At 41.4% G+C, this 16,914-nt stretch overlaps 1 protein-coding gene across 1 annotated transcript in view; it reads right to left on the bottom strand.

Annotated features, from left to right (window-relative positions):
- The window catches only part of lrmda (leucine rich melanocyte differentiation associated), a 248,587-nt gene that overhangs the window by 212,088 nt on the left and 19,585 nt on the right, over positions 1–16,914 (bottom strand). The gene's annotated exons all lie outside the window — the stretch shown is intronic.

Raw genomic sequence — 16,914 nt, 5'->3', positions numbered from 1 at the left:
GGCTCACACGCAGCTGTCCCGTCCCCATATTTACAGACAGACGGCCCAGTGTCAGTGTCTTCTCCAGTTAATTGTAAGTGAGCTTTAACATCAGGCTTACAGTATGCTAGCCTGCCTCACATGTCAACAAACAGAAGAGGAGCGGGGCGGACAGTCAGAGCAGCTCCTCACGCCAGCCCCGCCATGTGATAGTAGTGCTGGAGACAAACGGATGGGCTCCATCTGGCCCCGGACCCCAGCCTTCAACAAGCCCAGGAACAGGCCCGAAAAGAGAGGGAGGGTGACAGTGCCAGGAAGCAGACTGCAGCCAGGCGGGACACCAGCCAGCACAACCCCAGTGACGCTAAAGCTGTTTGTAATATGTGCCACTGCTAAAGAAAGCCCAACTGTCTGAATGAGTCTGTATTTAAACATGTAGTGGATACAGCTTATGCTGACTTTGTTTTGTTGTTTGGACTGTATGTGTCAACATTTTGTGGCTTTGTAGCTTGACTGGAGGTTTTGCATTCATGTAGAAATGGCTTTGACCACTCATTCATCATGTGCAGCTCTGTTTAGTACATATTTAGACAATCTGGAAGACTCTGAAGTTGAAGGAAGACAGAAAGCAGGACTTTTCACTTCCGAAGACCAAGCACATACACAAGTTGGCAGAGACTTTCCTGTTGGAAACCTCATGTCTCCTCTGCCCTTTCCAAGTTTGTTCAACTGCTGTCATTTCAATTGTTCTGCTGAGGAAAAAATATAATCCACCTGTCAACAATGACAGGGTGCTGGAAAACTGGGATAATGGATAAGTGTAGGGCCCTGAAATTCCAAACAGGCAGTTACTGCCAACTAAAACCATTAAAGAATGACAATTCCTTTCAGTTTATTTGAAAATGTTAGTGAATCACCGCAGACTCCCTGACCATCTAACCACAATCAATCCCCCCACCAGACGTCTATAAGAGAGAGCGGAAAATGAATTATTAACTCTTCACTAAGAGGCTTTATCTGTTTCTTTTGTTCACAAATCTCTTTTGAGCACATTGAACTGTTTGAATAGTGCAAAAGTAGAGGCTTAAGTTTTGGGTTACAGTGATATTCGAGTCATTAGTTGATTCATGAGGCCATTCAAGCTATTTCCATAGCAAAATAAAGCCTAAAAGAAAAACAGTAGTGTCTAGTCTACAGTCTTTGGACATTTTGCTCTGTGGTGTCATTAAGTTAATCAGGGAAAGATAGATGTACACAGTTTACCATGACAATGAATGTCAGGTTAACGGCTCAACATGAGTATGGGAAACACCGTTCTGTTCAAAGATGTCCTATGATCATCGATTTGAAACTTCATTCCTCTCCCACAGGTTTGAGTGCATGAGCGCTTGCTGATAGCGTGGTCCCGGGGCAGGTAGCTGTGCTGTTAGAGCTGCTTTTGTTCACACACACAGGTCCAGGGAAAGGAGACTGCTTTGATCTCTGTGCCTCCCTAAATCAACACAAGACAAGGTTCAGCCAGGGGTCAGCCAAGTCATCTGATCGTCACATTCCTGCACCGACTATTTCATGACAGCCACACACCGGTGCAGGTTAAATGTCACCCAAAGTTCAGCCATGGAGGCGGAAGAGGGACAAATTTAACAAACGTTCAGAAACAACGTCTACGAGGAATGTGTCCATCTGTACTAAATACCTTTATATCTACAACGCAGGGGGAGAGCCAGACATGCTCTTCTGACCGCCTGAGGAAATGACATCAAACTAAAATAGAACAAAATTAGAGATAATTATATCTCTACAAATGTAAGGAATGAATTACATTGTTTGAAATTAGCCCCGAAAAACAGCGAGAGTTAACTTAAAACTGAGAAGTAAATGCAGCTGATGTCAGAAAGGTAGTGTCTCTTGAGTGCTTTCAAATATTTGCCCCTAATTGAAAGTAATTGGAAGTTACTAAAGGCGCAATACTATGTAACATTTTCGTTGTTTGTCACTTCAAAATGAATGCATGCTTCATATGTTTAGGTCGATATGTTTCAACACGCCAGTATAAACATCAAGACATGGTTTCACACATTAAAGGAGCCATCCAAGCTTTGATAGAGAACAGAACATGCCTACACAGTGGTTCCCAGTCCTCTACATCCATTTACACTGGGTCACCACTCTTCACAGGAGACCAAACCTATCATAACACAGCTGTGGGCGCAGACCTGCTTTGTATTCCTCGAAAAGAAAAGGGGGCAATAAGATGAGCCAATTAAAGTTGTATATCATTTTACAGGGCTTGTGTCAGGGCCTATCCCTCTGGTTCTATTGTACAGCAGGCCGATGTAGCTCTGTAATTACAACTCTTTCTTTGACAACCCGCATGATTGTTTTTCTAACACTGTATTACTTGGTTAGTACTTTCTAGTGTGCGTTATTTTTAAACTGTCAGTCTGGCCCGGCTCATCCCCCCGCCCGTCCACACGCGTCTGTTTATCATAACAATCATTAATAACTGTCACTTGCCAACATCCATAGAACAAACTCATTGCCTCATTACCATGTTGCGCCTGTGTATCGCTCACAACAGGGCCAAGCCAATTACTTTGCTGAAATGGAATCACATTAATCAAAACTTAACAAGGTGGCAAATTTAAAGATATCACATTGCAAAAGACAGCATAACTAATATGTCACTGTCATAGTTGCCGTGGAGGTATGCAACTGGGACTAAATATATCGCCTTCAGAGGAACATGAGTTTTGACGTTTTCTAAGTAATACATATTAGCCTGCAGTACACACAGCTCCCAACTCTGAGCGAATAAAGACAGAGGCAAAGATGCAAAATGTTGTGAGGGAGAAGAAAAGTGTGCAAAAAGGTAATATATTAATTTCTATTTAAAAAAAAGTCTGTTTGTGGTGTTTGAAAGGAATGGAGAAAACTTTTCAACTGTAGTTAAAGTAAGTTTTTCAAATAACTGAAATAATTTAGTTTCACTTTTTAAGAACAGAAGTGGGAGGTGCAAATAAGAGTCAAGGGGAAGTGAAACTCTAAGGAGAGTCATAGAAGGAGAAGATGGAGGGATGGACAGGAGCGGTGGAGTAGAAAAGAGGAAGGGTGTGGGGAGGGGAGGAAGCACCGAGCGTGTCTGTGAGAGGGCCAGCAGGCGGCAGTTCATCATGTCTCCCTTCACACAGACGTTTTCTTTTACACTTTAAATGATGATACTCATCAATCACCGGCTGACAGCTGCATCAAGCCAGCTGCAAACATGCAAAGGCCAGCAGTGTGAAAGCTGCTGACGCCACCCATCGCTGCATACAGGAGGAATCAGTCACTGGCCTCACCCACCATTTATCTGCTCCTGCAACACACAGACCTGCACTTCTCTCCAGCAGAGCTAGGGTAAATACAATCCATTTTAACACAAGGACCAGGGCGGAAGAGGACTTAGGCAGTAGACTCTAACTCACAGGTTTTGAGTAGGCACTTTCTCTTAGTGCAATACATTACATTGTTATAATCTCATTATCTTAAATCCTGATATTAAATGACCATCTGGTTTTTAGGTTTTGGCATGATGCTATTTATCTATATCAGAGGTGTGATATTCTCAAAGACAAAGTGTGGCCCTGGTGCCAGAGGTTATCCATACACATCTCATCCACACTACTGGTCTTGGTTCCTCCCTGTAGCAATTCTTCATTCACCTCCTCCAGCTCCCTTTATTTAGCGTTCTCACTGACTGCTCATTTGGAGCATTCAGACAGAAGAGGTTGAGCCAAACAGAGCCCAGCAGATGGATGTGAATTCAAAGTTTCCTGATCTTTAGCAGAAGTTATGGAGGGTTATCTTTGGCTGTATATCTGGGTCCTGGCAGCTCTCCCCTGGTGATGAAGGATTAAGCAGCACAGCTGTCTCTTCCCAGAATGATGCAGTGCAGTGCTCCCCAACACGACAGCATCACTTAATCTTAATGTCCGCTCCTCCAGCGCAGACGCACAGGACAAAGCCAATCAGCATCACATGCCACGGGGATGGACCCTGCTGCCTGGCCCGGGAGTCTCTCACCCTCACAGGCCGATTAATCAACTTCAGACAGCCCGGTTCAATCCCAACCACAGCTCTGCCGCTCCGATCGGGCTCTCTCTCTCCTCACACACACACACACACACACACTGCCTCTGACTGCTGTGATGTATGGAGCCGGGAGGGCTAGCATGCACCAACACTTATCAGATTGCAGTCCACATTATGCATGTCTTTGTGTTACACTGAGAGAAAAAGCTAGTGAGCAAAGAGGTGGGAGTGAAGTAAGGCGGGGGATATCGAATGCTTACACCTTATTTCTGTCACAGGCCACCTATTTGTTAGGAGATCCATGAGCTCCAATAAGGGCTTAAGGAATAATGACTACTGTTCATTTGGACAAATGACTCTTTGGGAGGTCCCTTGGTGGGATTTACATGTAGCCTTTACAGGGACCTCTACTGCGCCATGTTACCTCCTCATTTCAGCTTTAAAACCATGGACCATATCACAAGGCCACAGCAGCATCAGATAACCTTTGCTAGGACACATCAGTGCAGTTTATGGAGCCCAACAATTACCCCGCAACCACAAAAACAGACAGGGCTATAATATGTATGGCAGAATTATGCACACAAAATGCACCCCTGTGTATGTGGATGACGCAGGGCCCTGGATATGCACAGATATACAATATTAGATCCATAAGTTATTCTCAATCGTAGTCAGTCTCATTACCCACGGGCATTTCCCTGTTTCAGCCTGTGATCGAGTATGCCTGCTTCAAGTAGAATAGTGGGTTGTATACCACATTAACACATGCAGGACTCTCCAGCGTCCTATCTGAAAGGCCGCCATGATTTAGGAGAGCTAATTTAGAGCAATAAGCATTGAACACCATGAAAGCATCACGGTGCCGCTAGTATACTGTATGACCTTGAATAAGTAGTAAAGCAAGATAATGGGGTTCTTTATCTGAAGAATACTCTAATCTGTTTCCAACACAGTGCCAGCGCCTCTAAAATATGTGTGCTCATATAGTGGCTTAATAAAAGACATAAAAAGAGAGATGTTTACATTATTGTATCTCGTTTACCACTGAACTGCAATTCATTCTCCACACTGGGAGATATTGTAGAGGTCATTCAAAAGACAGAGTTGGTTTTTCATCTAATCACATGCCTGCTGATACATGTGATACAAATGTGAAGCTCATTGTAGACATAGACATAGTTCTGCCACTAACAAGGGAGCATTTGGGCAGTGTACCGGTCGTAAAAAACAAAAACAAATGCTGTGGCATGGTTTCAAAATAAACGTAACTAATAAACAATGAGGATTAGGCTATGATATTTTTATGCTTCAGGCAACAAAAGAAATTCTTGATCGACTAAAGTCTTTATTTGAACATCATTTAGTCAACTAAAATGTGGCACGGCGTGACACTGGCAAAAGCTCTCAAAACTAAACAAGACCACAACCTAATTGATAATTGCATATTTGTATAAAAAAACTCACAATTCCCGAATAAATCTCAATAATATAAATCACTATTATCTTAGATTTTGTCCATATAAATGCTTATATTCCCACTGGTGGTTGAGTGGTCTAGGTGGGAGCACATATGCCCGGCTCCATGTGCAGCCGGCCGCAGTGTTGAGTTCGAATCCTGACTCCAACAATTTACCGCATGTCCTCCCTTCTCTCATGCCCATTTCACGCTCACCTGTCCTGTATAATGAAGCCTACAGGCCTCATTACAATCCTTTAAAATATTTTTGGGGTAAACTATGAAAAAGACTAAGACTGACTGATAAACCATTGACAACTAAAGCACCAAAAGCCTACAGCCCTAATATGTTGTTTGTTAAAGATTCACCATAAAACACTTCAGCATGGTTTCAATCATATTGATTTAGTTTATAAAAAACGCATTTACAACCTAACCCTATAAATCTTAAAGAAATGTACTGTGCAGTGCACATTTGTTAAGTGGAGAATATTGGAAGACATGATTGCTTGTTTTTGCTGCGTTTAATCAAACTAATCCTACATTTCTAGTGAGATTAACTCCCTTTCTATTTACCACATGTGCGATCTTGTGGAAAGGATGAAGCCCCACAGCCTCTGTGATATAATACAGATAATATAAGTGGCAGCCTACATTATACCACACCATTACACTGTTATAGATTTCTACCTGTAGTGTGAAACCATCAATGGTCTTCTAATGATATGATGATAGAGCCCGGACATAGTTCCATTAATTCATCATTCTATATTCTCCTGCGTGACTTCTACAGGCCCTGCTAATACAGACATCATCTCCTGTCCCACGCGCGTAATAAAAGCCCTGTCACAGCCACAGCATTATTAATTAGCACTTCTCTGAGGTGAAATTCAATCAATTGCAGGGGCCTCTGATAGCTTTTAGCAGGTTATGCAAATTGAGTGTGACCAAGCCCTGCCGCAGAGTCGCTGTACCAGCGCCCACATTCATTAGCCGAACATAGGAGCTCTTCAGTCTCAGGTAGCATCAGGGAGACGAAGTTAGGGGTGGAAGGAGAAATGGGGGCATAACGCTCATTAAATTAGAATCAGACATATGGCATAAGGAGCAGAGAAGGTGACAGACCCAGCAATGACTCACCTGAGGAGCAGCACTCAGACTTATGAGATCATTGTGAAATAAAGAGCAGAGGTATTAGATATACCTAACATACGCCATTAAAATTAACAACATTAGCACGGCGATTTAGATTTATCCCATGTAAAGCTTGTAAAATGAGCTGTTTGGCTATGTAAATGGTGTAAAAGTACACTTCACTTAAAATATAATATGTGGATATGAACAGCAAATGGTTCCAAAATCTCTCTGAGGATCCTATTCATTTTTCATGTTGCTGTAAAAAGACTGTCTGGGGCAAAGCTATCAGTGCTGGACATTCATTGATCTGCGCCTTTAATGTACACGGAGCAAGGGAGAGCCCTCAGAAGTGTCATCTCAGCCTTTTCCTGCTAATGCAGTCATAAATCCTGAGGCCGGCACCCCCTCAGTCACATGTTTTCATTAGTACCATATCAGTTTTATTGAAATTACTGACATCTGCATGTTTCAATAATTGTCGAACCTGCAAAGCTGTTGTAGCAATTTTAAAGGGGGAGGCATCCGGGATCAATGGTCTGTTCTCGAGGGAGCAGAGCAGAGAGTGAATGTGGTATCGGAAAAGGCCCTGATAGATTGCGTGGTTACCCCGTGACGAAGACAAACACTTTAATCCGCTGTAAAGGGGAAGGCGAACTGTGAGATTGTTTTATACAGACATGTAAATTGCGTTGTCAAAAGCAGTCATCTTCCAGGTATGGGGCTTACCGAGAGCCACTTTAGAATGGGAAAGACAAACGCTTATCTGGCTCCACAAACCCTGGGGGGAAGCACATAACCACCTGGAGCTAGCACTCTGTTTGGGAGCACAAAACAGCATCAAATGAGCACCAGCACAAATACCTGCTGAATAAGGGGTTTGGGATTTATCAAAACTGAAAACTATGACACAAATTGTACATGCAGCGGATACGCTGTAGCTTCTTATCATTTCAGTGTAATGGGAGGCTGCAAACAGCACTGGGCCTAATAGAACATACAGGCTACAACAGCGCCTTAATGCATGTGTTCCTCCTGTTTGAATTATCTGTGCTCTATCTATGCATAATGCATTCTGGGATGGCTCCCATTATTATGGCGTAGCCAGGCCAATGAAATATCCCTAGAGTTTTCCCTGTGACACGGTCCACTAAATCAATGCAGCACTTTGATAAAGCTGTGTGTCCAGATAATAAGTTAGCAATAACTACTTGCAATCATTTCATTAGGTACAGTATAGATGATACAGTTAGGGAAATGAGAAAAAAGGTGCACTCTAAAGTTCCAAGTATTGGCTTTATAAACCAATTGTTATTATTATTGTGGTTTAACAAAGATTGTCAGAGAAACCAAAAAATGTTTCTATCCAATTTATTTTGCAATTTGAAATAAACTATGTCTCAAGACTGACAAAATGACACCTGTCCAATTAGAAACTCATATCAGTCCACTCTAAATCATAGGATAGGAACAAAGTCTATCTAGAAAGGTGTGCCGGTGAACAATGAAACACACATTAAAAAAATATGATTACATATGCTAGAATTCAACTGTTCTTCAATGAAGTATCTCGTTTTGGTCAGAGCTTTAACGCTGGCGCAAAAAGAACTCCACGTTTGTTAGTGCACTTTCATAAATGCATGTAAATTCTGATTTGAGAACATAAGGCTTTAGTTCGCTGCAGTGCCTGTGTTTTTGGATGATGTATTTGTGTGGGAGAGTGCTGTGACTGGGACTGGACTGATGAGGCTTTAGTATATCTGTCAGCCCTGGTTTGGGAGCGGAGGAGTAGGCGTACAGAAGCCACTGGCCATACATCTCTATTACACTGAATGGTCAGCGCAGTGGCCAGCTGTTTATTCTCATTAGCTCTCATGGTGGCTGTCCAAACCTGCTCTCGATGGCCCAGCACAAAGTCTTCTGTGCCCCACTTTCCGCCAGTCTCATTCGAAAGCACATCGTCACACTTGTCAACATCGGAGAATAAAATGCACACTGAAAACAACAATAGGTTTGGACATGGAGAAAGAATATACTGAAATCAATATTGACGATTGATTGTACCTTGCAGCCAGTCAATACGTCCTCCTATGGCGTATTGGAGTGTGTCCTGCCTACCTTACAATGGTGGGTTTTGAACATACCATTGGTTTTGTACATTAAAAAGCTTGTTGCTGACCAAAACAGCGAAGCAGCGGATTAGTGGACTCTTGCAGTGTGGGATATGAGAGGAAAGGCTGCTTTTTCATAGCGGTGCACAGACAGGGCTGCAGTGAGAAAAGCTAATGGCTATGATTAATGACAAAGGGCCAGAGGAGAGCCGGGACACAGGCGCTACATATATCATCCTCTCCCATCAGTCTGTGCACCTCCCAGGACCCTCTCGGCAGAGCAGGGGGGGGTGAGGGGAGGGAGACAGTTATCTACTCCGCAGCCTTTCCATGCACCAATTGCTTCTCTCTCTCTTCTCGCTGGAAAGTGGAAAAAACAAGTGACAAAGAGGTGATAAGGTGAACAAGAAAATGGCGTGTAAAATAACTGGGAGATATTCCGTGAGAGAGGGGACGGGGGGGCGTTCAGTGATCGTTCCTGATTCCAGGCAACTTGACTCTTCGCATGCCAAGGCCACATTTCCAAGGTCTTATCTGCCATATGGTCGGCCCTGTTTAGATGATTTATTAGGTGAGGAAAAGCGCACTGATAAATTTTACTGCGTTTCCCTGCATAGGCAACCCACGGTGTCAATAACAAAACTCAGTCTTTAATGAAAACTTTAAGTACAGAACAGGTTACAATCTATTTATGAGGCAGTCTGACGTTACATTACTTCTCACGCACTTGACAAAAAGGTTAGCTTTGGAGCAGGGGGCAGATCGTATCCAAATGTCAGTGGCCCTCCAGCACCCTGCATTTAGCAAGGCGCGGGTGTACGTGTGCTTAATTGAGGTGTTCAGCTGTTTACAACTCACACAAAAACAGCAAGGGTTTATTTATGACCAATTATATACAAGTGTTTTGAGTGAAGGAGCCCCATTGTGCATTCCAGCCCTTTCGATTCTAATTAGTCACTGCGTTGGGGTTTTCGTTGCACATGCCTGATTTACAGGGTGTATGCAGTGGGGGTGAGAATTAATTTCCTTTAACCAACATATGCTTCTTACTAAATGAAGACAAGCACACTGCAGAAGACTTACTACTGTAAGCTACCCTTTAACTTTGCTTTATAAGAACCCAATACTTCAGCAAGAGTAAGAGTAATGGTATAAGCTGTTGTTCTTTGATTTCAACCCAAAAGAATCTATGTCATAAATCTATAGTTGTTAGGCTCACAGTGAGGTCATTTCATCTCAAGCTCTCAATTGCTGTTTCTACAAAGCTAAAGCCCAGTGAGTTATTGGTGACTTATAAAAATGACTAATGTTAAATGGCAGAGGTGAGGACTTTGCAAATGGGTGACGTGTTAGCTATTCATTACAGAAACGGCTTGCTAAACGTGTGCCAACCACTTCCTAACAAAGACATGTTAATTTGCAACTAAAAGGAAATCCAGATCACCTCATAGATGTCATTTGCAAAGCAAGGCTGCTCCTTTGAAGTACAAATCTCCTACATTTAACAAGGTAAAGCTCAGAGGTCAAAGAGGATGAAAGGACTCATTCACAGAATGTGGGACAGTATTGGTACATTAGAACTAGGACATAGTAAAACAATGACTGAGAGGTAAGGCAAATTCAATATAACGGAACATAAAACAATATCTACAGTATAATTACTAAGAAAAGAACACAATAAAAACAACTGATGCATACGATGTAATGTCTATTCTTGTGTTTTATGATCAATGAATAACCAGCACAGTTCTACTTGTTCCCCTCTTAAAGCTTTTTGACTTATTTATGGGGACTGTGTAGCAATTAATATTGCACAGGCTGCATTGTCATTTTTCAAGCCATTTCCCTGGAAATGTTGTACACCCGGTAATGGCCCCTCTAACGCTGTAGCTGTCATGTCCTGGACAGCTGCATTTTTACAAGACAAACTCCGGCGCGTCACAGCCTTCTCTCTGTGGACTAACGTGCAGCTCATTGCCACACAATAAACATACACAAAGCCAGGCAGAGGCCAAGACCAGCAGCTGTTAATAGCTGCACACAAATCTTTGATTAATATTTCACCCCTTGTTGCCGTGCAGCTGAGCAAGTGTCACCTTCCAAATAGTGTCCCACAGAACCTATTCTTTTAGGCCCCCATGTTGCCAGGTGGGTATGATAAATCTGTTAGTGAGGTCCCCAAAACCTCATCAGGCTAATTACAATGTGGCCATGCGGCTCTGATGCATGTCCATGTCACTGCCTGTGTGCACACATGTTTAGGCTGAGCTCTGGACAGCAGCCAGGGCCGTGCTAAGAGCTGCCATGGACAAATAGAGTCCTCATATTTCAAATAAACAAATTATTATGCAGAATTTATATCACCTTGTTGTGTCAGTATCACAAAGACACCTTTGGTCCCACCTCTGGCTGAAGTCACTCCCTGGAGAACACACACTCCGGGTGTGATGCATAACAGAGTCCTGAAGTGTGAGCTCACTTGGCTGACACATGGGGGATACACTCCTGTTCCATGGACCGTTTCATTGTTTGTTGTCATAAATTGGAGAAGAAATGGGACAGAATGCACAAGTTATCATAGTAGGAGTCACGGCATAGTTTAGTAAACACACATTTAGGAGCTTGAAATAGTCCATGTGCATGTACATCCAAAGAAGAAACAATTTTAAAATATTACCAAATAGAAAAATGAACAACCTCCTCGAATCTTAATTATTCATAACACTGGTTAATACCTGGAGCACACTTGTGCACTTGATGTCAGTGCTTTTGACAGTGTGCTAATGAAGTGTTATCAATATGAACCTGTTCCTTTTCATCTGTTCCCATCGACTAAACATGACAACAGCAATAATATCATAAAGCCACATGCTTGAGAGGCAATGAGCATATGCATGTCATCCCACCAGTCCGCTTGTACATATCCTCACGCACAGCTTCTCTGTCAGCCCGCGTCTCTTCTCGAGACACACCTCACACTGGCTGCAGCACCTGTCTCTGCCATCGCTCTGTAAGGCTGCACTGACGGCTGGATGGAAAGGTGTATGTCACCTGGGGTTCCACGACAGAGAGGCTGTCAGGCCCATCACTGCCCCAGCAGGCCCGCCAATCACTGGCACACAGAGGCTCATGCTGAGACAAGGCCAGAGAACACAAGCAAACAAGACAACACTGCACAACAAATGCACTACAGCTTTACACATGCTTGTCACTCTCCTCTGAGATCTCTGCAGCTAAAGTTAAGAGCGCACAATAAACAAAGCCATCATTGTATCTGAAGACAACTCTGGTGTTCTGTCCTCAGAGGATCACACACATTTAGCTCAGCATAAGAAGCGTACGTGCAGATGGAGGGGATTGGCGCAGCATGCTCGGGCGTGTAGCAGCCGGACCAGGCTTACCATGGCATGGTGTGTCATTTTGGGTGCACTGTTGCTCAACATCAAGAGAAATCAATGGCGTCTCCACAGGGGCATAGGGTCTGTGGAATAGAGGAGCTTCTCAGGTCTGTTTGAACTCATTTTCTTTTCTGGGCGGTTGCCCCGCGCTCAGCCCCTGAGGCATCTCCCTCACAGCAGGACCTGACAGCTTGACACATTGACAGCTGCCGCTGAATGACAACTGATTTGTACAAATTTCAAGCCTTATAAATCTACCTGTCACAACAAGAGCATAAAAGAGCTCGGACCCAGCAGGTAACTCGGAAGTGGAAGGAGAGGGAGAGAAGTCAGCTTCCTCCTTCTCTGCCTCCTGACAGTCGCGTCTGACAGACAGATGAGGGACCTGCCCAAAGACAACGTCTGTCCACCATGTTCTATGTGCACCAGTCCACAGGTCTACTCGATAAACACACTTGAACAGGACATGTGTCTATTGTATGGTGATCGGCTATTATCATCTGAGAATACTAGAAAACTAGTAGTGCAGTATTTGTGTTATCCAATAATGTGTGTCCTTTTTTCATCAGCTGTTTTGGCAGACTTATGGCGAGCCAATTGCAGAGCAGTCGTAAATCATTTTGGGGAGGATAGCTTATAGCCAGATATAAACTATGAGAGACGGGGGCCGAGAAAATCAATACCAGTGACAAACAGAAAAAGCCTTTATGGTCCTAAATGAGCTGTAATACGGCATCCTTCCTCGCTATAAACAGCAGGTCGCCAATCCCTTAGTAACATAACCTGTGTGATATAAAACTGCACTGCATGTTCTCCACATTAACCATTGTCTAAATGCCAAAAGAGAGGAGTAAGTGCTGTGTAAAAGCCTGCTAGCCTCGTAATGAACCTTATATCCAGCAGGCAATTCATTAACACACAAACAAAGTCCTTCTTTCATTGGATCGAGGCCCTCTATTATGAGACAATGACAGTCAGATCAGGTGATAGGAGTACAAACATTATAGTGTCACATGCTGGATTATTGGTCTGAAAAGAATGTGCAAGTAAACATGAGTATAACATAATTAGAGATGAGCAATATTGACAAAAAAATAAATAAATGTGTCCTTGGTAAAGAAGTGCATATTCCCTATCAATTAACATACATATTTTTGAGATCCTCTCAATAACAATAATCAGATGAGGGGTTTTTTGTGTGTGTATTTGCATTTGTGTTTTCAAAATATGCTGACAATATAATATTATATATATATATATATATATATATATATATATATATATATATATGTGTGTGTGTGTATGTATGTATGTATGTATGTATGTATGTATGTATGTGTATATATATATATATATATATATATATATATATATATATATATATATTATATTGTATATCAGTATTAGCACATGTGGAAAACACAAATGCAGAGAATGGTTAAACAAATGCACATAATGTTCTGGAATAAGCAGTTAAAGCCAATTACCATTCATTGACAATACAACAATCCCTTTCCTAAACTGAGAGCTTTATTCCCTCAATGCCCCCTAATGTTTTCCCATTTGCCAGTAAGCAAAACAGTCTAATCCTCCATTTGTGTGTGCTCATCCCTGTCCTAAATGTGCCCTTCCGCGCTCTCACTCTCTTTGAGCCCTTCCCTTTGCAGAGCCGTGGAGCATGCTGTTTGCTTAAGACTTTAGCCCACTGATTTATCCCCCCGTACAGGACCAAAAAGCATGAGTTAAGATAAAGGATTATGAATGCCACTCCCTTCCAAGAAGTCAAACTGTCACAGTGATCAAAGAGGCTCACAGCTGACCCTCAGGTGTCCTTACATAGAGCACGGACCTGCCTTTTGTACAAGCATATCATCACATTGAGTTCATACAGTTCCGTATGTTTACTACATGACCATCGTGATGATTATTCAGTTAACCATTATCGTGATTCAGTCACAATTTAGAATCGTCAGTACTTACAAATATTCAAATGTGCTGTACCTGATATTTTTCCTTTTAAAAACAAAACTCACACTTTCCTTAGAAAGCTTTTTTCTGAAACCGGTCCAACTTGAAAATAATTAACAACCAAAAAAGATAATAAAAAGTGTTCAATAATGTCCTTATGCATAAATATAAAAAGTAGGTTCATTTTCATTGTTTAACTTCTCAAATACCAGCAAGTCTAAACATTTCAGGTGTCAACAAAGGAAAATATGCTGTATTTCCCATATAAAAGATGCAAAGTTCAGTTAGTTTGTACTACCTTAAAATAATAGTTTTCACTCTTCCTCTTGAAGCTATTTTAGGTCCTTTTCACCTTATTCCATACGACGTAATCCTTCTTCCGGTTGTATTAGTGAACATAGCGCCGCCGACCTTGAGAGAAAATAAGTTCTACACAGTCTAAAAAGCCGTTCTCGAGCTGCCCAGGGAATCGGTGCATTGTTGTCTTGTTTGGCACATGGATATGTGACATTGGATATTTTACACAAATCAATCTACTTTATAACATGTTTTAGCAGTGAGACTTTTTTTACGGATTTAAATGTTGTGGTCGAGGTGTCAATACTTGGGACTAATTGTAAATCCATGTAAAGTTTCACATAATTTGTTAAAATATTTTTTGTGACATCCCCAAAAGCAGAACATCATGAATAATACACTATGTTCAAGCTAGTGCATTTTAGTCTAGAATAGAGCAAAACTTACACAAGGATCACATTCATTTTTCAACATGTTTGTAGAAGTCTGCAGGTATAATACGTAATATGCATAATAAGGCCTAATGATGACTAGGTCTGTCACAATAACACATTTTGATGTGCAATATATTGTTCCTGAAAATATCACAATAAAGAATTCAACGATATTTGAACTACTTTATGCCAATGACACAATAACCTGAATATCACAATAAAGCATATTCCAAATGAGCCCCAAAAGCATTGTTCCAGCTTATATTTAATGAACAATAAGTCGATATAGTAATTATCATGACAGGCCTAATGACTACATTTATTGTTTAGTTATTTGGGGAGGGTATTTAAAAAAATCAACCTTTGCTATCTGCCAATTAAAACCATTCATATAGTGCCTTTGACTTTATCATTAGAGAGACCAACAAATACATATCGTTTGCCTCCATAAAACAAACTACAGGGGAATACAATGTTTCTGACAGCTGTTATTTACCCCAAAACAAAAGTGTGTTACAGAAACAGCCAGATGTTGTTTAGTGTGATCACAGCCGACAACAAGCGTCCTGTTATGTCTTGATAATTTGGGAACATTAGTATGACAAGCATTAGTGTTGTAAAGAAGTGAACACAAACGCAGCTACACCCTTTGGTTGCAAATTCCAAAATGGTGGCTCCAAAGGTTGGAAAAAACAGTGCTCGAATCTTTAAGCAAAGCAAATGGTTTGATTTAGGTTCAAGCATTGCACTATTCTTTTGTTGTTAAAATACAATCAAAAGTGAATGGTACAATGTTTAATTAAAAAATAGTAACATCTTATAGCCTAGTTTTAAAGATTACACAGCATGTTTGTTTGTTTGTTTGTTTGTTTGTTTGTTTGTTTTCAACTCTTTTTGCAGCTTTTTTACTGTTCACATGGACAATATTGTAAGTTTGCATACCCCCAAACCAAAAAAAAACTAAAACTAAAATCTAATATATATATATATATATATATATATATATATATATATATATATATATATATATATATATATATATATATATATATATATATATATATAATATCTATACAATCTACCAATGATCAAACAATAATGACTATGGCTAATGGCGCTGAAAGCTTGTCCTAATGCCATCTGAACCCATCTGGCCTTGGTCCTGCAGGTCGACTGCAGTTCAGCTGAGGGTCTTGTGATCGGGCAGTGGGCGGGGCCAGTGTGGGATGACGAATGGGCCAGAGGGCTGAATGCCAAAGCCATAAATCCCACCTCAGCGTGACCATACGTTCCCTATAAAGTTTATTTACATGTTCACATCGCCTCCACCACAGAAACATCTATCTTTAGGAGTTTTAAAGCAGTGCTGCAGAGGACAGAGTGTCAGGAGGGGTTTATTTTGCTTTGTTGGTCAGCTTATTTACTGATCACTCCAGTGTCTATTTTTGCCTCTGAGTGCCCTTGCACAGACAGATCCTTTATACTAGGGTTGGGATGATACCGTTTTGTCACAATTCAATCCTTATCTTGAAACAAAGGTCAAGATTTCAATATATTTTGGATTGTGTTGAGCCTCAGCAGCAGCAGCTCCTCTCCTCTTGATAAAACACACATAACTCTACTCTCCTCTATTTTGCTAATAAAGAAATTAATAAATGTAAAGGAATCTAAATTGGTTGTTTTCTGAGGAAAACTTTGAAGATGATGTCTTAAAAAAGACTGCTATTCTGCCTGAGTTGCGACGTGTGATTTACGAGCACTTTTAATTACTGGCACGTAAAACCAAAAGTGGTCTAACAGTCTTTAAAAGTTCCTAAGTTCCTAGTAAAGTTATGTAAAATAAAAAGAGACAGAAAGATAAAAAACTACCTCTGTTAGAAGTCTTTTGTTTACTTCCTCTGCCCGTGAAAGGACAGCAGGCTTAACCCTTTCCTACCGAGAGCACATGCAGCAACATGTGTGAATCAAACTCAACACACAAGTCGGACAGAACCACTAGTATTGCATTTTTCGATACTATTTTGAGAGTCATCCCATCCCTACTTCATACAAAGCTCATA

The sequence above is a fragment of the Eucyclogobius newberryi genome, unplaced genomic scaffold (genome assembly GCF_026437365.1).
Source record: "Eucyclogobius newberryi isolate DKJ021-1_F unplaced genomic scaffold, fEucNew1.0.hap1 SCAF_8, whole genome shotgun sequence".
Classification (NCBI taxonomy): Eukaryota; Metazoa; Chordata; class Actinopteri; order Gobiiformes; family Gobiidae; genus Eucyclogobius; species Eucyclogobius newberryi.
Note: the sequence above shows the minus strand (reverse complement) of the source record. Positions and strands in the feature narration are given on the sequence as shown.